The sequence below is a fragment of the Neophocaena asiaeorientalis genome, unplaced genomic scaffold (assembly GCF_003031525.2).
Source record: "Neophocaena asiaeorientalis asiaeorientalis breed wild unplaced genomic scaffold, Neophocaena_asiaeorientalis_V1.1 scaffold43, whole genome shotgun sequence".
NCBI classification, from domain to species: Eukaryota; Metazoa; Chordata; class Mammalia; order Artiodactyla; family Phocoenidae; genus Neophocaena; species Neophocaena asiaeorientalis.
The window spans coordinates 16,651,574-16,677,366 of NW_020173674.1; positions in this window are offsets into that span (position 1 = coordinate 16,651,574).

Below are 25,793 nucleotides of genomic sequence, written 5' to 3' on the forward strand. Positions count from 1 at the left end.
AATATATGAGACATGTGAAGAAGCAGAAACATATGTTCCATAACCAGAAGAATAATCATTTATTAGAAACCTGTCCCCAAATTATAGATATGATAGAATTATCAGATAAGGACTTTAAAAGTTACTATAAATATGTTCAAGGATATAAAAAAAATACTGACATATAGCTATAAATAGAAAAAATAATTGCAATAGAGAAATAGAAGATATAAAAAGGATCCTAATGAGACATATAGATGAAAAACAATATCGGGAAAAATTTTTGATAAGTTTAACAACAGATTATTCACTGCAGAGGAAAATATTAGTAAATTAGTAGAAAGGGGCAAAATAAACTATGCAAACTGAAGCCAAAAGAAGAAAAGCTGAAAATAAATGAACAGAGCTTCAGTGACTTGTCAGTCTATACCTGACCATATATAAATGGTCCTATATATGTGTAATTTGGAGTCACAATAGGAGGGAGGGAGAGATTTGGGGAAGAAAAGAAAACTTTGAAAATATCAGGGTTGAAAAAATTCCAAATTTGGTAAAAAAAATAGAGAGCACATATTTATAAATATCACAGAAAAGCAAGAGGGATGAACTAAAATAAAACCATATCCAAGCACATTATGATCAAACTACTGAAAATAGATTGATAAAGAGAAAATATTAAAAGCAGCCAGACAAAAATAACACATTACATACAGGGAAATAGTAAGAATGGTTCTATCTACTCATCAGAAAAAATGTAAGCCAGAAGACAATGAAATGACAACCTTAAAGTAGTGAAAGAAAATTATAGCCTAGAATCTTATATAGAGTGAAAATATTCTTCAAATATGAAGGCTAATGAAAGCAAATAAAAGCCATTTTCAGAAAAAACAAAAGTTAAAAGACTATTTCACCAGCAAATCTGCACTACATGGAGTGTTAAAGGAAGTTCTTCAGGTTGAAAGTAAATGATACCAGATGGAAATTGGGATCTATATAAAGGAAAGAAGAGGGCTTCCCTGGTGGCGCAGTGTTTGAGAGTCCACCTGCCGATGCAGGGGATGCGGGTTCGTGCCCCGGTCTGGGAGGATCCCACGGGCCGCGGAGCGGCTGGACCCGTGAGCCATGGCCGCTGAGCCGGCGCGTCCGAAGCCTGTGCTCCACAACGGGAGAGGCCACAACAGTGAGAGGTCCACGTACCGCAAAAAAAAAAAGGAAAGAAGAGCAATGGAAATGGTAAATAGGTGGGTAAATTAATTTTTTATCTTATTTAAAATTTTATCTAAATTATTTTGACTATTAAAGAAAAACTATAAAATTGTACTAAACATCATTATGTGCAGAAGTAAAACTTATAAGACTAACAGAAAGAATGGGAGTGTTGAAAATAGAAGTATACCTTATAAAGTTATTATAACTGAAGTGGTATATTGTTAACTGAAGTGGTATGATGTTATTTGAAGGTAGAATCTGATACGTTAAAGACACAAGTTAAAGCTAATAAAACATTCCAAGGCAAGGTAGATTGCTAAATATTGCTTAATTAATAAAAGGAAAACCAGAAAAAGAGAGAAATAAAGAATCAGAAAAAATCAGGACAAAAAAATCCCCAGGAGAGTAGCCTTAAAAGTCAGTCATATAAACAACCATTTTAAATATCAATAAATTTATCACTTAAACTCAAAAACAGAGTCTAAAACTAGCAATTATTTTTGGTTGAAATATAGTCGATTTATAGTGTTGTGTTAATTTCTGCTGTACAGTGAAGTGATGCAGTTATACATATGTATACGTTCTTTTTTTAAATATTCTTTTCCATTATGGTTTATCATAGCACATTGAATATAGTTCTGTGCTATACAGTAGGACCTTGTAAACCTGAATAAAAAAGCAAGACTCAACTATATGCTATATATTTACAAGAGGTGCACATTAAAGATACAGATAGGTTAAAATTAAAGGGACGAGAGAAAGTTATACTATGCAAATACTAAAAATAGGAAAGCTGGACTGGCTATATTAATATTATACAAAATATTCCTCAGGATGAGGATTATTATAAAAGATAAAGGGAAATATTTTATAATGATAAAATGGTTCACTTATTAATTTATAACAATGCAAAATGTGTATGGGTCTAATAATAGTGTTTCAAAATACATGAAGCAAAACTGATAGAAAAAAAAGGAGAAATAGGCAATACCACAATTATAGTTGTGCATTTCAATATTTACCTCTCAGTACGTGATCCAGTAAGAATATAGAGATATGAATAGTAGTATAAATCCATTTAATCTGACCACGGCAGAATACACATTTTTGCCAAGCTCACGTGAAACATTCACCAAGAAATACCATATGCTGAGTCGTAATACAAGCTTAAATAAATTTAAAATGATTAAAATAATTCAGAGTATGTTAGCTAATGAACCTGAAAATTAATGAGAAAGTATCTGGAAAGTCTCCGAATATTTGTAAATAAAAAGCGCACTGAATCAGTTATACACATACATATATCCACTCTTGTTTAGATTCTATTCCCATATAGGTCATTACAGAGTATTGAGTAGTGTTCCTTGTGCTATACAGTAGCTTCTTATTCGTTATCATCATTTTATATATAGTAGTGTGTATATGTCAATTCCAATCTCCCAGTTTCTCTCCCCCTCCCCCCTTTCCCCCTTGGTAACCATAAGTTTGTTTTCTACATCTGTGACTCTATTTCTGTTTTGTAAATAGGTTCATTTGTACCATTTTTAAGATTCCACATATAAGCAGTATTATGATATTTGTCTTTCTCTGTCTGTTGAAATTCTCCTTATATGAATTACCTATTAATGTATTCTATTTTTTTTGAAACTTGTTTTTCCTGTCTTTTTTTCTTGTTGGTTTGCAGTAGCTCCTTGTTTATTCCAGTTATTAATTTTTGTCAGTTTTTTGTCATTATTAGTAGAATGAAAATCTATCATCTTGATTTGTCATTTTTGAAAATCCTATACAAGACTTTATTTGTAGTTAAATCTATCAATTTTAGTGGGTCTTGCTTAAGAGGTCTTCCTTAACCCTTAAGTCACAAAGATATTTTTAATTTTTTTCTTTTAGCTTTGTAGTTTTTCTTTAAATTTAGAACATTGCTCCTTTTGGAGTCCACCTTCTTATAGAGGAGAAAATAAGGAGTGACTTAAGTTTTTCTTTTTAAAAAATTTTGTGTAGTAAGACTACATTTTTAATTCTGTCTACTAAAATATTCACTATTTCTTCATAGATGTACAGTGACACTTTCATCATATTTGAAGTCTCCATACATGTTTGTTGTTGCAATGCTGGATTTGTTGGTTCCTATACAAACACCATACTTTAAAAATCATTGACAGAAATGTTCTTTTAAATGAAATAATTTTTAGTCAGAGAAATGGAAGTCCTATAGTTGTGAGGATAAATAATGCAAAATAGTCTGATAGACTTCCAATTCACATTACCAAGAGGCAAACATTTTTCTTTTAGCTTTTTCTTTTGTTATTTATCTCCTTATTCTTAAATGTACTTGCTACCATTTCCTGGTTTTCTCCTGTGCCAGGTACTTTTCCTATCATCCTTTCAACTCCTTCCATTAAACCAGGGATTGATAAACTTTTTCTGTAAAGGGATAAGTAGTAAACATTTTAGGCCTCATGGGCCATATTGCTTCTGTTGCAACTACTCACTTCTGCCACTGTAGTGCAGAAGCAGTTATAGATGAATGGGGGTAGCTTTATTTACAATAAAATTTTATTTACAAAAACAGGTAGTGGGTTGAATTTGTCAACTCCTACAGTAAACCATATTGCCTCTCTTTAAAAATAAAATTTTCAAGATGAAGACATATTTAAATATAACCATTACTTTTTAAAAAGTATTCTCTATATATAGATTATGTTGTATGTGAAAATAACTTCATAACTAACAGTTAATGATGCTGGTCAGATATGTCACTAGGTTCTCCAGTGACTTCTTTCTTTGTGCTTTAGGTTTTGACTGGGACTCAAGCAACTAGAATAGACTATTACTAGATACTAGAATAGACTTGGCCACCCAGTCTATATTTGAATACCTTTAGTTCTATTTCTAGATTTAATCATTGATAGTTTCCTATACTCTTCAACAGTTATTTACACACATCCCAAAGGAGATTATACTCTGTATTTGTTCTGTACCCTCCCTCCCCCTTTGCTTTTTTCCTTCTTTCATTGCTTTCTTTGTTTCTTCCTTCATTGCTTTCTTTTTTCCTTACACCCTTTATTTCTATCTCTTTTCTCTTGGAATTCCTATATTATACCAGAACAAATGAATTCAAGTTAGAAGAATATGAATTATATTTTATTCATGAAAACATTACTTAACATAAAAAATGTAGCATCCGAAATACAATTTGGTTTTGAAAAAAATTTTTTTTTTTTAATTTATTTATTTATTTATGTTGGCTGTGTTGCGTCTTCGTTTCTATGCGAGGGCTTTCTCTAGGTGTGGCAAGCGGGGGCTACTCTTCATTGCGGTGCGCGGGCCTCTCACTGTTGCGGCCTCTTTCGTTGCGGAGCATGAGCTCCAGACGCGCAGGCTCGGTAGTTGTGGCTCACGGGCCTAGTTGCTCCGCGGCATGTGGGATCTTCCCAGACCAGGGCTCGAACCCGTGCCCCCTGCATTAGCAGGCAGATTCTCAACCACTGCGCCACCAGGGAAGCCCGAAAAAAATTTTTTTTAATTGCAAATTTAATTTGTATGAGATCAGTTCACTAGAAAATTAAGCACATTTTCTGTAAAACACAATAATGAATATCACTGTACCACTCAAGCGTAATTACAATATAATTGTATTTAATACAATTAAATATATTTTCTATTAAAGGTCAATAGCAGAGTCCATTGTTACACTACTCAGGCAGAAGTGCCATGCAATTAGGGCTTTGTATCTAAATGAGCTGTAGAAGAAACCAAACTCATTACTACTTCATAGAAACATTTCATTACATTCCAATTATAGACTGGAGGCCTTTTCCCTCTTTCTTTTTCATCATATTTTCATCTCTTTTGAAAACTGATGACTAGTGGAAGGATCATACCCTATTGTGGAGATTATGGATCAGTATAAAACTTGATTCTTCCTTAAATAGTACTATCCATCTCACAGATGTCACTCTAGACTTCTCCTTGGTATATTCAGTTAGTAATTCTACCGGTTGTTTCAGGTTGCACACCCAGGAAAGGATAAAATAAACTTTGGCCAGAGGAAATTTTGGCTTCACTATAGGTTCTTCTTAATTATGGTGTCTTGCATCTCTTTCCTGCTTCTCTCTTTGCCTTTGGTCTGAACTTCCTGTATGCCTGGTTTGTTACATTTCTCAATACCCTAAAATATCTCAGATTCAATCTGCTGCAAACATAGCTCCTTTTCATACATTCGTTTTTCTTTCTCTGTACACCTGTTCTTTTACCTTTACCCCTGTATCTTTACTTCTCTGCCAACCATAGTTTTGTGATTATCACTCATGATGAGAAAGAGGTTTAAAAATTATCTAAGCAGCATAAATTCTGAGGTTATCTTTATGTAGACTATGTAGTATATGTTTGTATGTGCATGAATTATCTAGGTAGGTAGGTTAATCCACTATCACTAAAATAGATATGCATAATAGATTGATTGTGTTACTGCTCCCAGTCAACGGCTTCTCTGTATACATACTTTTGCCTTGAAATTTTTAAAATTTTGTAGTCCCTTCCCATTCTGAGATTGGCCATGTGACTTTCTTTAGATGATGGGATGTTAGTAAACGTAACACAAGCCGAGGCTTGAAAAATGACTGTGCATTTCTATTTTCTTTTTGCACAATTGAGATTTCTCAGTCTTAGACCTCTGCCATGTCATGAGAATAAGCCCAGGTTGGCCTGCTAGAGGGAACTTATGGATAAAGTTAAGCCATCTGTGCTGAGGCAACCCTAGGTTAGCTAATTGCTAAATTGACTAGCAAGCTAGTTGCATGTGCACAACTGAGCTCACCAAGATCAGCCAAGCATGGCCTAGAACAGTTGAACTATCTAAAGGACACATACCCAAAAGAAGTAAATAATTATTTTAAACCATTAAGTTTTAGGGTGGTTTATTACTCAGCAGCAGCAGCTAACTGATGTGAATTATCCATCCATATTTCAATTAATTAAAAAAATAAAAGACTCATGTATCTGCCTATATATTTACTATTTCTTGTGTTATTCGGATTTCTATTTAGTATCATTTTCTTTCTGTCTAAAGGACTTTAACATTTCTTATAGTGATGATCTATTGATGATGAATTCTTGCAGCTTTTGTATGTCAAAAATTTTTTTCATTTTGTCTTAATTATTGGAAAATATCTGCTAGTTTTTCATCCACTACTTTAAAGATGTTGCTACACTGTCTTTTGGCCTGCATTGTATCTGATAAGAAGTCTTCTATCATTCTTATCTTTGTTCCTCTGTTCCTCTTTTTTTTTTTTTTTTCCCCCTAATGGCTTTTAAGATTTTCTCTTTAACTGGTTTTGAGCAATTTGATTACAGTAGGCCTTGGTGTAGTTTTCATCATAGTTCTTGTGCTTGAGGTTCACTGAACTGCGTGGATATATGAATTTATAATTTTCATTAAATTGTGATAATTTGGGGCTATTATTTCTTCAAATATTTTTTTCTTTTCCTGTTTCTCCTTTCCCTCTGGACTCCAGTTAAATGCATTTTAGTCTGATTTTATGTTTTCTCACAGCTCACTGATGTGCTCTGTTCATTTATTTTCAGTATTTTTCCCTCTGTGTTTTATTTCATACAACTTCAATTGTCATGTCTTCAGGGACACTAGTCATTCTTCTACACTGTCTAAATGCTATTAATCTTATCAAGTGAATTTGTTAAGATATTGAATTTTTCATCTCTAAATGATTGATTTTTTTCATAGGCCATATCTTATCATGCTCATTTTTCTTAACCTTCTAGAACATATGAGGTATGTTTATAATAGCTGCTTTGTTGTCATTGCTAATTCTATCGTCTGTGTCATTTCTGGGTCTATATGGATTGACTTTTCTCTCATTATGATTTTATATTTTCCTGCTTTGTTGCATATCTGGTAATTTTTGTTGGACACCAGGCATTGTAAATTTTACTTTGCAGGGTGATGGAGTTTTTATTTTCTTAAGTATTTTGGGAGCTTTCTTATGGGATGCAGCAATCAAGTTACTTGGAAACAATTTGGTCCATTTGAGCTGTTAGGCAGTTTCTCCATGACTAATTTGGCCCTATCTTGAGGTAATACTCTTCTGAGGACTCTACTTGATGCTTCATGTGTTAGGAAGAAGGAATACAAACTATTCTTGTCCTGTGTGAGCTCCAAAAACTATTACATCTTATCCTTCTGATGATTCTTTCCCATGCCTTGCATAGTCATTATTCAGATGAAGACTCATTAGGTACTCTTTGCAGATCTCTGGAGTTCTCTTTATGCAGCTTTATTTTTTTTTCCAATTATCTGTCTTTTAAATTCTAGCTACCAAAAAACAAAATTCTAGCTAACGTATACCTCTTGAATTCTGAACTGTCTTCTCAACTCAGGAGGTTTGCCAGGCTTTATTAATGCCATTCAGTAAACTGGGACAATTATTGATGCTTTAGATGGAATGTTTGTGTCTTCCCCAAATCCATATGTTGAAGCTGTAGTGCCTAATGTGACAATATTTGGAGATGGGGTCATTGGAAGGTACTTAGGTTTAGATGAGGTCAGGAGAGTTGGACTCCCATGATGGGATTAGTGGCCTTATGAGGAGAGAAAGAGACCAGAGCTCTCTTTCCCTCTCTCTGCCATGTGAGGACACAACATGAAAGTGGCTATCTGAAAGCCAGGAAGAGGGCTCTTACCAGAATTCAGCCATGCTGGCACCCTGATCTTGGACTTCCAGCCTTGAGAACTGTGAGAAATACATTTCTGTTCCTTAAGCCACTCAATCTATGGTATTTTGTTATAGCAGCTCAAGCTGACTAATACAGTTGGTCTCACCTTATTTATTTTCCTTTTTTCGGGACCAATGGCCACCTTGCCTATTGTCTAATGCATAAAAAGTGTTGTTTCAGTATTTTGTCAATTTTTTAAAATTGTTTAAGGCAGGAAGATAAATATCTTCCCTGTTACTCCTTCATAGATGGAAGCAGAAGTCTCTTTCAATTATATTTTGTTGAGCAAATGCAAATTCATTGTAATAAAACTTGTGTTGAACTCTGATATACAGAAACCTGATATTAATTATGAAGAAGTCTAAGAGGTTATAGGCTTTCAGATCTGACAGCTTTTTCTCTTCCTCAACATTTATTGATTTGAATGGCATAAAGGTTTCTAAAAAATTAATATCAGCTAATTGAATTAAAATATTATTCTTGAATAAAATTTATTCTTTCTCCTATTTGGTATGCAAATTGGAGATTTTTGAAGATTCTTGTGACGCCAAGGAGTCTTGCTATGATCTATGAAGAAATTAGAGTATAGTAAAATATTTCTTAATTCCTGTGGCATTGAGGATACCATGAAGTCAATAAATTCTCTTAACATTTTGGCAAATAGGTTAATTTGTTATTTTGTTTCTCATTGAATCCTATGGACCAGAGTTATACCAGAAAACAGTCCTGGATAGGTATAATTTTAATGATAAACAATGCATTTGCAGGCCAGACAATAATGACTGTGTCATTTTCTGCAATTTAAAATTATCCCTACCTCTTTTCTTTTCCCTGATAGTAGAAAAGCAAGTATTGTGTTTCACCAAGTTTTACTTTTTAATTTTTTTTTTATAATTCTACAGCATTTCTATTTATTGATTGATTGATTGATTGGCTGTGTTGGGTCTTAGTTTCTGTGCGAGGGCTTTCTCTAGTTGCAGCGAGCGGGAGACACTCTTCATCGTGGTGCACGGGCCTCTCACTGTCACGGCCTCTCTTGTTGCGGGACACAGGTTCCAGATGCGCAGGCTCAGCAGTTGTGGCTCACAGGCCCAGTTACTCCGTGGCATGTGGGATCTTCCCAGACCAGGGCTTGAACCTGTGTCCCCTGCACTGGCAGGCAGACTCTCAACCACTGTGCCACCAGGGAAGCCCTATCAAATTTTTTTTAAGCAAAGTGTCAACAGTCAATAATAAGGCCATCAGTGCAATCCTTCCATGACAGATTGGAGAAGACAGAAAAAAAAATTAGAAGGTTTTTCCTGAAATTGCACTTTCATTTTTCACCTGGAGAGAAAACTTCTTTTAAACATTGCTTTAGATCTCTGAGAATGATTGTGTATTACATCTTCAAGTGTGTTTTTTTTCAAACTCCCCTGAAGGGGTTTCGGTGAGAGTAAGCAACCTGATAGAATTCTTATGCATTCACATCCCAGACATTGTCTACCATTATAAGAAGGCTGCCTTGCCTAAGAGACCTCTGGGACAACATTAAACACAATGACATTTCCACTATAGACGTCCCAGAAAGAGAAGAGACAGAGAAAGGACCTGAGAAAATATTTGAAGAGATTATAGTTGAAAACTTCCCTAACTTGGGAAAGGAAATAGCCACCCAAGTCCAGGGAGTGCAGAGAGTTCCATACAGGATAAACCCAAGGAGAAACACCATGAGACAAATAGAAATCAAATTGGCAAAAATTAAAAACAAAGAAAGATTATTGAAAGCAGCAAGGGAAAAATGGCAAATAATATACAAGGAAACTCCCATAAGGTTAACAGCTGATTTCTCAGAAGAAACACTACAAGCCAGAAGGGAGTGGCCTGATATATTTAAAGTGATGAAAGAGAAGAACCTACAACTAAGATTACTCTACTCGGCAAGGATATCATTCAGATTTGATGGAGAAATCAAAAACTTTACAAACAAGCAAAAGATAAGAGAATTCAGCACCACCAAACCAGCTCTACAGCAAATGCTAAAGGAACTTCTCTAAGTGGAAACACAAAAGAAGAAAAGGACCTACAAAAATAAACCCCAAACAATTAAGAAAATGATAATAGGAACGTACATATCAATAATTAACTTAAACGTGAATGAAATAAATGCTCCAACCAAAAGACACAGGCTTGCTGAATGGATACAAAAACAAGACCCATATATATGCTGTCTACAAGAGACCCACTTCAGACCTAGGGACACATACAGACTGAAAGTGAAGGATGGAAAAAGATATTCCATGCAAATGGAAATCAAAAGAAAGCTGGAGTAGCAATACTCATATCAGCAATATGAGCAATACTCATATCAATTGACTTTAAAATAAAGAATGTTACAAGAGACAAGGAAGGACACTACATAATGATCAAGGGATCAATCCAAGAAGAAGATATAACAATTATAAATATATAACCACCCAACATAGGAGCACCTCAATACATAAGGCAACTGCTAACAGCTATAAAAGAGGAAATCGACAGTAACACAATAATAGTGGGGGACTTTAACACCTCATTTATACCAATGGACAGATCATCCAAACAGAAAATTAATAAGGAAACACAAGCTTTAAATGACACAGTAGACCAGATAGATTTAATTGATATATATAGGATATTCCATCCCAAAACAGCAGATTACACTTTCTTCTCAAGTGTTCATGGAACATTCTCCAGGATAGATCACACCTTGGGTCACAAATCAAGCCTCAGAAACCTTAAGAAAATTGAAATCGTATCAAGCATCTTTTCTGACCACAACGCTATGAGATTAGATAAAAGCGTGAAAACCACAAACACATGAGGCTAAACAATATGTTACTAAATAACCAAGAGATCATTGAAGAAATTAAAGAGGAAATAAAAAAATACCTAGAGACAAATGACAATGAAAACACAACAATCCGAAACCTATGGGATGCAGCAAAAGCAGTTCTCAGAGAGAAGTTTATAGCAATATAAGCCTACCTCAAGAAACAAGAAAAATCTCAAATAAACAATCTAACCTTACACCTAAAGGAACTAGAGAAAGATGAACAAACAAAACCCAAAGTTACCAGAAGGAAAGAAATCATAAAGATCAGAGCAGAAGTAAATGAAATAGAAACAAAGAAAACAATAGTGAAGATCAATAAAACTAAAAGCTGGTTCCTTGAGAAGATAAACAAAATTGATAAACCATTAGCCAGACTCATCAAGAAACAGAGGGAGTGGATTCAAATCAATAAAATTACAAATGAAAAAGGAGAAGTTACAACAGACACTGCAGAAATACAAAGCATCTTAAGACTACTAGAAGCAACTCTATGCCAATAAAATGGACAAGCTGGAAGAAATGGACAAATTCTTAGAAAGGTATAACCTTCCAAGATTGAACCAGGAAGAAATAGAAAATATGAACAGACCATTCACAAGTAATGAAATTGAAACTGTGATTAATAATCTTACAACAAACAAAAGTCCAGGACCAGATGGCTTCACAGGTGAATTCTATCAAACATTTAGAGAAGAGCTAACACCCATCCTTCTCAAACTCTTCCAAAAAATTACAGAGGAAGGAAAACTCCCAAACTCATTCTATGAGGCCACCATCACCCAGATACCAAAACCAGACAAAGATACTACAAAACAAGAAAATTACAGACCAATAGCACTGATGAATATAGATGCAAAAATCCTCAAAAAAATATTAGCAAAGAGAATCCAACAGCACATTAAAAGGATCATATACTATGATCAAGTGGGGTTTATCCCAGGAATGCAAGGATTCTTCAATATATACAAATCAATCAATGTGATACACCATATTAACAAACTGAAGGAGAAAAACCATATGATCATCTCAATAGATGCAGAGAAAGCTTTCAACAAAGTACAATACCCACTTATGATAAAGACCCTCAAGAAAGTAGGCACAGAGGGAACTTTCCTCAACCTAGTAAAGGCCATATGTGACAAACTCACAGCCAAGATTGTCCTCAATGGTGAAAACATGAAACCATTTCCACTAAGATCAGGGACAAGAAAAGGTTGCCCACTCTCACCACTCTTATTCAACATAGTTTTGTAAGTGTTAGCCACTGCAATCAGAGAAGAAAAAGAAATACAAATCGGAAAAGAAGTAAAGCTATCACTGTTTGCATATGACATGATTCGATACATAGAGAATCCTAAAGATGCTACCAGAAAACTACTAGAGCTAATCAATGAATTTGGTAGAGTAGCAGGTTAGATAATTAATGCACAGAAATCTCTTACATTCCTATACACTAATGATGAAAAATGTGAAAATGAAATTAAGAAAATACTCCCATTTACCACTGCAACAAAAAGAATAAAATATCTAGGAATAAACCTACCTAAGGAGACAAAAGACCTGTATGCAGAAAACTGTAAGACACTGATGAAAGAAATTAAAGATGATACAAACTGATGGAGAGATATACCACGTTCTTGGATTGGAAGAATCAACATTGTGAAAAAGACTTTACTACCCAAAGCAAACTACAGATTCAATGAAATACCTATCAAACTACCACTGGCATTTTTCACAGAACTAGAAAAAAAAATTGCGCTATTTGTATGGAAACCAAAAAGACCCCGAATAGCCAAAGCAATCTTGAGAACGAAAAACGGAGCTGGAAGAATCAGGCTTACTGACTTTATACTACAAAGATGCATAATCAAGACAGTATGGTACTGGCACAGAAACAGAAAGATAGATCAATGGAACAGGATAGAAAGCCCAGAGGTAAACCCACACACATATGGTCACCTTATTTTTGATAAAGGAGTCAAGAATATACAGTGGAGAAAAGACAGATTCATCAATAAGTGGTGCTGGGAAAACTGGACAGCTACATGTAAAAGAATGAAATTAGAACACTCCCTAACACCATATACAAAAAAAAACTCAAAATAGATTAAAGACCAAAATGTAAGGCCAGACACCCTCAAACTCTTAGAGGTAAACATAGGCAGAACACTGTATGACATAAATCACAGCAAGATCCTTTCTGACCCACCCACTAGAGAAATGGAAATAAAAACAAAAATAAACAAATGGGACCTAATAAAACTTAAAAGCTTTTGCACAGCAAAGGAAACCATAAACATGATGAAAAGACAACCCTCAGAATGGGAGAAAATATTTGCAATTGAAGCAACGGACAAAGGATTAATCTCCAAAATTTACAAGCAACTCATGCAGCTCAATATCAAAAAAAGAAACAAGTCAATACAAAAATGGGCAGAAGACCTAAATAGACAGTTCTCCAAAGAAGATATACGGATCGCCAACAGACACATGAAAGAATGCTCAACATCATTAATCATTAGAGAAATGCAAATCAAAACTACAGTGACGTATCATCTCACACCGGTCAGAAAGGCCTTCATCAAAAAATCTACGAACAGTAAATGCTGAAGAGGGTGTGGAGTAAAGGGAACACTCTTGCACTGTTGGTGGGAATGTAAATTGATACAGATACTATTGAGAACAGTATGGAGGTTCCTTAAAAAACTAAAAATAGAACTACCATACGACCCAGCACTCCCACTACTGGGCATATACCCTGAGAAAGCCATAATTCAAAAAGAGTCATATACCCAAATGTTCACTGCAGCTCTGTTTACAATAGCCAGGACATGGAAGCAACCTAAGTGTCCATCAACAGATGAATGGGTAAAGAAGATGTGGCACATATATACAATGGAATATTACTCACCTATAAAACGAAACGAATGTGAGTTATTTGTAGTGAGGTGGATGGACCTAGAGTCTGTCATACAGAGTGAAGTAAGTCAGAAAGAGAAAAACAAATACTGTATGCTAACCCATATATATGGAATCTAAAAAAAGAAGAAAAAAATTCATGAAGAGCCTAGAGGCAAGACGGGAGTAAAGACGCAGACCTACTAGAGAATGGACTTGAGCATACGGGGAGGGGGAAGGGTAAGGTGGGACAAAGTGAGAGACAGGCATGGACATATATACACTACCAAATGTAAAATAGGTAGCTAGTGGGAAGCAGCCGCATAGCACAGGGAGATCAGCTTGATGCTTTGGGATCACCTGGAGGGATGGGATAGGGAGGGTTGGAGGGAGAGAGATGCAAAAGGGAATAGATATGGGGACGTATGTATATTTTATAACTGATTCACTTTGTTATAAAGCAGAAACTAACACACCATTGTAAAGCAATTCTTCTCCAATAAAGATGTTAAAAATAAAAAGTACTAGCAAACAGAATCCAACAACACATTAAAAGGATCTTACACCATGATCAGGTGGGATTTATCCCAGGGATGCAAGAATTCTTTAATATACGCCAATCAATCAATATGATTTACCATATTAACAAATTGAAGAACAAAAGCCATATGATCATCTCAATAAATGCAGAAAAAGCTTTTGACAAAAATCAACACCCATTTATGAAAAAAACTCTCCAGAAAGTGGGCATAGAGGCAACCTACCTCAACATAATAAAGGCCAAATATGACAAACCCACCGCAAACATAATTCTGAATGGTGAAAAACTGAAAGCATTTCATCTAAGATCAGGAGCAAGACAAGGATGTCCACTCTTGCCACTATTATTCAACATAGTTTTGCAAGTCCTAGCCACGGCAATCAGAGAAGAAAAAGAAATAAAAGGAATACAAATTGGAAAGGAAGAAGTAAAACTGTCACTCTTTGCAGATGACATGATACTATACATAGAGAATCCTAAAGATGCTACCAGAAAACTACTAGAGCTAATCAATGATTTTGGTAAAGTTGCAGGATACACAATTAATGCACAGAAATCTCTTGCATTTGTACACTAATTATGAAAAATCTGGAAGAGAAATTAAGGAAACACTCCCATTTACCATTGCAACAAAAAGAATAAAATACCTAGGAATAAACCTACCTAGGGAGACAAAAGACCTGTATGCAGAAAACTCTAAGACACTGATGAAAGAAATTAAAAATGATACCAGCAGATGGAGAGATATACCATGTTCTTGGGTTGGAAGAATCAATATTGTGAAAATGACTATACTACCCAAAGCAATCTACAGATTTAATGCAATCCCTATCAAATTACCAAGGGCATTTTTTACAGAACTAGAACAAAAAATCTTAAAATTTGTATGGAGACACAAAAGACCCCGAATAGCCAAAGCAGTCTTGAGGGAAAAAAACGCAGCTGGAGGAATCAGATTCCCTGACTTCAGACTATAGTACAAAGCTACAGTAATCAAGACAATATGGTACTGGCACAAAAACAGAAATATAGGTCAATGGAACAGGATAGAAAGCCCAGAGATAAACCCATGCACCTATGGTCAACTAAACTATGACAAAGGAGGCAAGGATATACAATGAAGAAAAGACAGTCTCTTCAATAAGTGGTGCTGGGGAAACTGTACAGCTACATGTAAATGAATGAAGTTAGAACGCTCCCTAACACCATACACAAAAATAAACTCAAACTGGATTAGAGACCTAAATGTAAGACCAGGCACTATAAAACTCTGACAGGAAAACATAGGAAGAACAGTCTTTGACATAAATCACAGCAAGATCTGTTTTGAGCCACCTCATAGGGTTATGGAAATAAAAACAAAAATAAACAAATGGGACCTAATGAAACTTCAAAGCTTTTGCACAGCAAAGGAAACCATAAAGAAGACGAAAAGGCAACCCTCAAAATGGGAGAAACTATTTGCAAACGAATCACTGGACAAAGGATGAATCTCCAAAATATATAAACAGCTCATGCAGCTCAATATTAAAAAAACAAACAACCCAATCCAAAAATGGGCAGAAGACCTAAATAGACATTTCTCCAAAGAAGACATATAGATGGCCAAGGGGCACATGGAAAGCTGCTCAACATCACTAATTATTAGAGAAATGCAAATCAAAACTACAATGTGGTATCACCTCACACCATTTAGAATGGGCATCATCAGAAAATCTACAAATAGCAAATCCTGGAGGGGCTGTGGAGAAAAGGGAGCCCTCTTGCACTGTTGGTTGGAATGTAAATTGATACAGCCACTATGGAGAACAGTATGGAGGTTCCTTAAAAAGCTAAAAATAGAATTACCGTATGATCCAGCAGTCCCACTACTGGGCATATACCCAGAGAAAACCATAATTCAAAAAGACACATGCACCCCAATGTTCATTGCAGTACTATTTACAATAGCCGGGTCATGGAAGCAACCTAAATGCCCATCGATGTACGAATGGATAAAGAAGAAGTCATACATATATACCATGGAATATTACTCAGCCATAAAAAGGAACGAAATTGAGTCATTTGTAGAGACGTGGGTGGATCTAGATACTGTCATACAGAGTGAAGTTAGAAAGAGAAAAACATATCATATATTAAAGCATATATGTGGAACCTGGAAAAATGGTACAGATGAATTGGTTTGCAGGGCAGAAATAGAGGCACAGATGTAGAGAACAAATGTATGGACACCAAGGAGGGGAAGTGCCATGGGGGTGTGGGTGGTGGTGTGATGAATTGGGAGATTGGGATTGACATGTATACACTGATGTGTATAAAATTGATGACTAATAAGAACCTGCTGTATGAAAAAATGAATAAAATTAAATTAAAAATTTTAAAATAAAATACTAAAAAAAAAAATAGAAGAAGGCCGTCTTTCTGATACCTTTCACAGCCCTTAAACAACTTATGATCTGAGAGATGATGAAAGGAAGCAACTGTGCAAACAAACACTTTGGGCTTCAGGCATTGACTAGCTGTTTTCAGTGTCCCCTTTCAATTTTGCCACCTTTCAGGGTTTTGTTTGGTATTTGTTACAGCTTTTGGGAGACTTAGTAGCCTTTTAGTAACCAGTGTAAGAAAAGGAACTTTTCCAGGATTGACTGTGTTTGTGCTGGCTGGACTCAAAAGCACATGAAACCTCCTGCCTTACCTAGCACTTTAATCCTTTGTAGTAAAAATACCATGACCTCTTGTTACAAATCAAACTTACCTATATAACCAGTTCTAGATCAAGGGGACAGATCTATTTGTAGCTCATTGTGACCTTTGTCACATTTCTTTGTGAATGTTGATATTTGGAGAATGCTGAGGGAATTCAGAAGAACTGGAAATCATAGTGTGGTAAATTCAGAAGGAGCTACCACTTCGGTGCTTTAATTTCATCACTCCCTGAATTCCAGGGTTCTTGATCTAGACCCCATTTAGCCACATTAATACTTCCCTTCTCTCTGGTCCTCATGGATACTACAGCCTTGCTTTCTAACAGCTTTGCCAACATTTTTTTTCTCAATCTCAGTAGGAACACCAAATGACAAATTGAGAGAGGCTAGATGATTTTTTTCCCTTTCTTTTCTTTCATGGGAAATGAAATGTGAGCTACCTAGCACAGATTTTGGTAATTGTTTTTCATTGCCTCTATCTGTTCTACATATTGAGATTTGATGGTTTGTTCTGATGTACCTGATTTGACAAATACATGTAGCTACAATAAATGTTGAGCAACATATGAACATACAATATATGTTGAGTAACATTCCTTTGTGGGTGATAATTACATATGGTACCCAGTGACATCAAGCTCATATACACAGAACAGTGGTCCACAGTGTGTGATTTCAGTAGAAAACCACAAGAATATCTTAAAAGGAAGGAAGGCTGCATTGACAGGGCAGAAGATATTGTGTGGAAAGAGGAGACAAGTTTTCTTTTAGTGATTGTGGTGCTGCAATTCACGTTTCTTGTAAATAGGTTCCTGGGTTCAATGAGTACAGCAGTGTATGGGTAATTGACTTCTTCAAGAATGCAAATTAACAGCCATACGGAGTTTGCGGAAAACATTAAAACTCAACAACATGAGGGAGATTAAATACAGCATTAAAGCAGGCTAATAATCCTGTTTGAGAAAGTAATCACTGTAGAAGACAGAAATAAGCAAATGTGAATTTGTACAAGGGCCTCTCAGTGTCCCCACAAAAGAGAGCCTCACCTTTTAGAAAGATTTTCTTGATGAATGATTATTTTGCGTCACATATGTGAATATGTGCCCATGAATTTGTGTTGGGATCAAGAATCTACACATATTACTGCTTAGATATATGAGAACATTTAGTTTTCTTGATTTTCTAAAATGAAATAAATCTCTCCTATGAACCGTATCTCACTGGGTAGTAGGGTGCTTGTGTTTATGTGTATAGGGGTTTAGAGGGCTGTATATTTATTAGAGAGCTTGGGGGAAAATCTGAAATTTACCAATTAGTTGATGGTATTTCAGTCTCTTTCGGTGTAAACAGTCCCTTTTGGATTTTTGATTATGTTGGCTACATTCACTCTTTCAGATTGCCTTTCTCTTTTCCTGCTTTTCTCCAAGTTGATATCTGGAAATTGAAAGGAGGTTTATGTTACTTTGTGGTAGAGGAAAGAGTGGTCTGATACCTACTAGTCATCCCACAGATTCTTACTGACTTTGTGCGGTTGGTTTTTCTGGTCTCCCGCTGATATCGTCTGGCCTTTTGAGACGTGGTGATATATCTGAATGGGGTCCATGGTTGTGCCCATTTGCCTCCATTTACATGTGGACTCTTTGTTCTAGACCCAGGCCTTTGATATTTTTCCTACCTGTTCTGCTCCTCTTTGTTTCCTCAGTGGGACACATGGCCATTTCTGGATCACCCTTATGTTATACATAGGCTGTGAAATCCAAGGGTGGTACTTCAAACTCATATGCTCAGCTTAATATATCTGTCTCCAGTGAACTACATTTTGCAGCATGTTGAACATAGTTGGAACTTCTACAGACTTACAGCCTCCTCCAAGCTGAACTGGTGAATCCTGCCATCATCCCACCAGTGCTGAGGATCTCCCACAACTACTGTGGTACATCCATCCCTTTCTCCCTGTGGTTCCATTCTAATGAGACTATGAAGATCTGCACATGTGACCCTTTCACTTCCCCTTTATCTCTCCTCCGGTATTCTCCAGGGCCAGTGGAGACCGTTTTTCTTTATCTCTGGCAAGGACTTCTATGTATGTATTCTACTTTTGCCTCTTTGCCTAGGTCCTCAATGGCAAAGAGATCCTGGAGCTGCTGGCTTACTAACAAAGGAAGATTTAAAAATAGTAGCTCTGTTACTCATGGAATACACGGCTTAGGAGTAAGAAAAATCTGGATTGAGAGTCCTTTCTGAAACAAGGCAGAGAAAAAGTAAATGAATATCCAGCCAATACAGGAATCTTTCCTACAGTATACCTGAGAGGTGGGCATTCAGCTTTTACCTGTATCTCTCTAGGGACCAACTGCTCCTTGCTCCGTGGCTCAGTCCATTCCAGAGCTGGACAGTTATATTCTTGTGCATTATGTGGCCATAATAGGTTGTAAAGGACTTGAGAGCAGGGACTTTTAATTAGTTTTTCTTTGCATCCTCCACAGGTCCAAAATAATGCTTTCTATGTAGACTGCTCTCAATAACTACTGAAATAATGAGTGAATTCTGTTGAGGCACATTCTACCACTATAATTCTTATCTCTTGTCCTGGTTCTACTCCTCAGGGATACAGTTTGACAATCCTTCAGATACCTGTAGGCAGATATTGTGTTTTTATTTAAGCCTTTTTTGGGCAGGCCCACTATTTCTGTTTCCTTCAGTTACCCTCAAGATGATTTCTACAGCATTCTGGTCACTTTAATTTGAATTTTTTAAACAGAAAAGCAGAGCACAGCTCTGTGGTCATATCAAGTGGCATGATCTATTACCATCAGAAAACATAGCAGGGAGGTTTATAGAGAAGAGGAAAAATTTTACATATATATTAAAGAAAAAGGCTTGGAAAATAAGTTCTCTAGTAAATAAAGAAGAGCATGAATTTAAGGCTGAGTCTAGAATATATATTTGGAAATTAATAAAGCACTTGATACAGCGTCTCATGAAATTTTACTTGCAAATTTGAGTGAAATAGGCGTGGCTAAAAACAGAATCCCGTTGTCTCAAAAAAGTCACTTAGAAGTCTGTTAATAAAGGGTATTGAGAAATAACAGAGATTCGGGATTAGGGCAGTATCCAGAAACCACGGGATAGGGTCTCAGAGAAGGCAGAGAAAGTCCTATGTAGAGTCCTGTGAATGTTTGGAATGTTGAAGTAAAGAGTAATAAATGCATGAAATAACTGCTCTTTAAAAGTTCAGAGCTGCAAAGAATGAGCAAACACTGAGGTAAGACAAAAAGGATGCTAATAAGACATAATAAAAGTAGACAGCCATAAATTCAGATGCACAAAATGACTATTCAAACTGCCTCAAGGTTTTACCAAATGCTAGGATTCAGCACTTCCCACTTTGGTTTGTGTGTAGTTTAATGGAATATCTGTTCAATGAGGGATATGAATGTTAGAGTCTGGTTCAGGCAGATCAGAATCTCCAAAAGGGTTAAAGCCAAGCAGTTTGTTTCACCTCACTTATAGTATCTGATCTGGTGCCTCTGGTAATCTCGGGACCTTTTCTAAAAAGTTAAAATCAATGGTAATAATAAAAAAATTGCAGAGTTTTCATTTTCATCTTCTTGGTGTGTTCTTTAGAGTCTCATAAAATCTTTGCAGACTTGATTTACTTTGGCTGTGTGGACCTAAAGCTCTGAATACTTCTTTCAGTTCTTATTTATAATGCTTCCTAGGCTCAGCATCAAATGTCAGTTGACTTCTTTATACCTGTTTGTTCCCGGATGCGCTATTGTACTTGAAATTTTCGCCTCTCTTTCTCAGTGGTGCTGGCTTCCATTAACTCACGTTTTGGAGGACTGTTTCTTTGAGGTAATACTTATATGACTTTAAAACTGGCTAAAAAGTTGGAAAATTTTTGACATTTAACTGGTTGGGAGATTTGTGATATTCTTTGTCTGAGATGACCAAATAATTTGTTGCTCAAATTAGGACACATTTGAGAGAGAAATGGGATGCTACCATTGGAACACTGAACTACTTCAACAACAGGCATTAACTGATACTATCTTGGGAAAACTAAGATGTGTAGTCAACTACCTTTGATGAATGGAATGGATCCCTCTAGATGTTTTGGGGGTTATACCAACAGCTATAGGCTTTTAGGCTCTGAGGGAAGATGAGAAAATTTTCTAGGTCATTTGTCTCTACCTTTCAGCCAAACTGCATACAATAAACTATCTACGTTTTGGGAAACTATTTCCCAGTTTTGAACTCTCAGATCTTCTTTGCTTGCAACAGAGTTTAAATTGTATAGTTAACCTGTCTATTATGGCAGACTGGAGTTCCAGCAGAATTCCACAGGTAGGTTGCCCAACTGAAGAAATATAGTGTTATGATGATATCTTGGACATGGATCACTGAGATGAAGGGCTGTAGAGTAGGGTACATTTTGGCAAGTAAGATCTAAAAGTGCAACTCAGTGTCAGGGCAAAGCTGAACTGCCTGTGTACTGACATGTGAGAGGATCTTGCCTTAGGGGTGTATGTGTATGAATGTGATTAGTATAAAAAAAACTGTTTAATTCAAATCATAATGCAAAGCCTAAGGACAGCCAACTAAATAGAGTAGTGACAATACATTTTTATTTCAGTTTTGAATGTATATGTAAATGCTGACATTTACATTTTAATCCCTCTGAGTGTGCCACCAAAACTTCTCGTATATTTGGTCATGAAAATCACAAAGACAGTAAGGCTGAGAACCATGAATTTGGTGGTTTAACTCCTTGGAGTTAAACCAGTCCACAAAGTAAGAGGTTGAAGGCCAACGAGCATTTGGAGACAGGGCTTGCCGTGATTTGGGGGCAAAATTGAGAGTATGTGACTTGTGCCTTTTGACTATAAGAGAAACAAGCAGGATCTTGAGGGCGACACAAGTCTACCAGATGCCTTAGAGTTCCATAGGGGACACAGTGATAATTCTAATGTGCGAAGCGTATTGAGCATTAATGAAAGGGCCTGCTGTATATACTCAGGCTAATGCAGATATCCTCACACTGCAGGAAAGAGCATATGCTGTGCGGGGACTGTGGGGACACAACTGGTCCGATAGTCTCTGAAGACACAAAAAGACAGTCAACCTGCTTAGGCAGCTGCCTCCATCATAGTCAGTGTAGACATGACTTGTGCTATTAATTTGACTTTTAAGAAACCCAGACATTGATGAGAGAATACTTGAATCTCAAGTGATGCTTAAAATCTTTCCAGAAGATTGACTCTGTATCCCCTCTCTTCTTACCTTAGAGCTGAGCTTGTTAAAAGAATTTACTTCCACTGTCTTCCTTTTCTCTTATACCTTTAACTCTGGTTTCTATCCCCACTGATTCTTTGAAAGGTCTCTTAGTGGACTTGTTCAGCTACCTGTTTAGACCTGAATTATCTCCTAGACAGGAAGCCTCATGCAGGTAGAATCTGGGTTATGCTGTTCCTCACCGTATCCCCACCTAGCATAATGCCTGGCTTATAGTAAGCACAATCTAAGTATTAGTTGAATGAGTGAATGAATGAATTATCCATTGGTTGTGGCCAATTTACTGAGTAGTCCTTAATTCTTTCCAGTGAAACAGTTTGTCTCTTTCATTTTTTTTTTTCCACCTAGCCCGTAAATCTTGGCATTTATAGTGTCTAATCCTCTGTCTTTTTGCCTAACTTTCCTTGGGTGACCTATCCTTGGAGGGATATTAGTATTAATAGATGCTCCAGAACACTGTGTCCAGCCAAGTTCTAAGACCTTTCTCTTCCACATGTTGGATCAACCTAGTCAACTGTCTGCTGGACATTTCCACCCGAATAAGTGATCCCCCAGCTTGTATTTGGAAATATGCTGTAGCAGAGAACTCCTCCAGATTCTTCAGGCTTCTGCATATTTCAGTGAACTAAATACATCTTCCTGTACCATCTATTCTTCATCCTGGTTTTCCTTAGGACTATTCTGGGTAAGCTTAATCCTTTGTCACTTTTTGTCAGCACAGTCTTTGTATGTCCTAGTTATTAAATAACCATTTAAGATTTATATTTATGAAAAATGCAAAAAAGAAAGTTGGAGCATCTTAGAAAACGTGGATGCTACAAGACTAGTTCTTTGGCTAAATAATACCTATAACTGGGCTCCTACTATGTGTCAAGCAGTGTGTTAAGCACTTCTACATGGATAATCTTTAATCCTCATAAAAGCTCTGTGAAATTATTATTATTATCCATATTTTACAAATGAACCATCTAAAGCTCAGAAAAATTAAATGTCTTATCCCAGGCCATACAACTAGAACGTGCCAGTGCTCTGGCAGATCAGATTGGCTCCAGCTGTAGCTATTTATCCACTATGTACACATTTACTGGGCCTCTCTGTGTTTAATGAAGTCAGTGGTCTTAGCATGTTTGTTAGCAATATTTTTTCTTTGGTGAAGCTTCTGTGTTCTTCTCTGAATCTACCGTTCCTGCTTGCACATTATCTCTGAATCTCTTGCTTTTTCTGACTCTTCCTCTTGAGATCCTGGAATGACTAATAGAACAACCCTGATTCGGAGCCAGAAAGCATTGCCATTTCAAGGGCTTTTGGTTCATCACCGAGGTGATAAATGGGAAGTCTTGAACAAGAATATGAACTTCTGGAGGTGGGGAGAGAATGAGTCTGTTCTGATATAATCAGGTTTGCTTTTCTGTTATGCTGAACTGGCAGGAAATGGACAGGATAAAGAGACAGAGGGCTGAGAGATGACATCCAAGGACACAAACACGGGGATAAAAGAAAGTGTTCTTGAATTCATGGAAAAAGACATCACCGTCCTAGTGTTTTGTTCATGGGCTGGGCTACATTCATCTCGAAAGGGGGCAAATTCAGTGTAAAGATGTCAGAAGAGAACTTTAGCATTGAGTTTGAGGTGAAAGGTCATGGGAAGTGCTTCAGATGCTTCCAAATTACTGTTTCTTTGAAGCATCCTCTTAAAATGGGATCAGGCCATTTAGGAAACAGGGTGTTAGAAAAAAATACCGCTGTGAACAACAGGTAATTGTTGTTGTTATGAAGTGCTTTCTCTGTGACAGGCATTGAAATAGGACCATCGTATCCATACTTCAGTGATCCTCAAAACTCCTATGCAGAGTGTATCATTTGCCCTATTTCAAAGCTGAAGAAACTTAAGCTAAAGGAGGTAAAATGACTTGTGCAAAGAACAGCAAGAACGTGGCAGAGCTCTACAGAACTCCCACTGCATTAGATTCCCTGGGATTTTCCTTGGAATATTCACTGCTTCGGTCACTTACATGCTTCATGAAACCTGGAAGGATCATTTAGATGTTCTTCTGGGTTTCTCCAGGTTTTCTTCTGGGTTTCTTGCTGGAAAGTTGGTACTCTCAACACTACTGAAGGCTGCCTGGCTTAGCCCCGCATTCACACACACTGATGTTACCGTGCTCTCCCTGGCTGATTAATAGTGAGGATACATTATCAGAGCTAATAGGACTCAAATGAAGAAAACTGGTCAAGTGAAACCCTGTAAATTGGTTTGCGTGCTTCCTCTGTCTCTTTGAATACCTGATGCTGGGGATTGTCATCCTTGTCTGGCCAGGCTACAAGGGAAAGGATTAGCGTGAATAACTCCCATGGCAGTTATGAGAGTTTAGCCAGCTGCTTTGATGGCCCATTTATTAGCACGACAGTAATTCAAACCTACACGTGGGAATCTTCTTTTCTCCGAAAACACCTCTTTGCTTCAGAAGAAGGATGAGCCCCCCCACACCCCCACCCTCTTCATTTTGTTCTTTTCCTGCTGTTTCCTTCTGTCACAGGGAATTTGCCACCCTCTTCCCAGTCTCAGCCTGACAAGCTTTTTGCCTTGTGATGAATGAAGTGTGAAGTACAAGGTGTAAACCTCCCTGGAATACCTGTCTCTTTAAGCAGCAGCACCGTGTAGTGAGAACCACAGAGCCTGGGTTCTCAGCCTGGCTTCTCCACTTACTACCTGTGTAATCTTGGCTTCGTTGCTTCACTTCTCTGTGCCTAATTCCTCTCCCCCCACCACACACCAGTAAATGGGGGTCATAAAAACACACGCCTCGTAGGTCAATATAAAGGTTGAGAGCAATGCCTGGCACAGATTTAAGTGGTTCATTCATGACAACTGTTATTATTAGTGGAGAGAGGGCTATGCGTATAGGATGGAAGGCTGGTCGGGGTGACCTCTCTGCAGTGCTCATCTAATCTAGTCTGTGCTCTTGTTTCCCATCAGATGCTGTAGCAGCTTCACTCTGCTTACACGATCTGATTTTGCATTTGAGCTGCCATAGCTTCAGGGTCACTGAGTGACCTCAGCCATCGTCTTCCCTCCAGACTGTTGGTTTGTGGGGCAGACACCACAGACTAGCCCAGGATTGTCTCTGTCTGCTGCAGATGTAGCTCAGTTGGAGAAGAATCCCTCCAAGGGGCAGCTAAAATGGCGCTAGAGCTTGAAGCTAGCTGTACAAAAGCTGTATTTCCTCTGTTTCTAGTGTTTCTAAAATAATATATATGGTAGTTGACCAGGGGTCACGTGTTTTGGACTTGCCTTACTCATGCCCTGGAGAGGTCCCCAAGAAAGGACAAAGCTGAGTAAATGCATGTTCTTTATGGCAATTTTTGTAAGTTTTGCTTTATCCTCCATGTGGTCTCCTGATGTTGGATTATAAGGCTGGAGGTGAGTTTTCCTGGGCCCTCACTCATTTACTCCTTTAATATCAGGGTGGAGGGTGGAGCCAGTCCTGGAAAGCTCTTTAAAGGAAAATCATATCAATGAAGGAAGAATTTTGCCTCATTGCCCAGAGCAGAACTGGGATGGGCCATCCACCCAAGG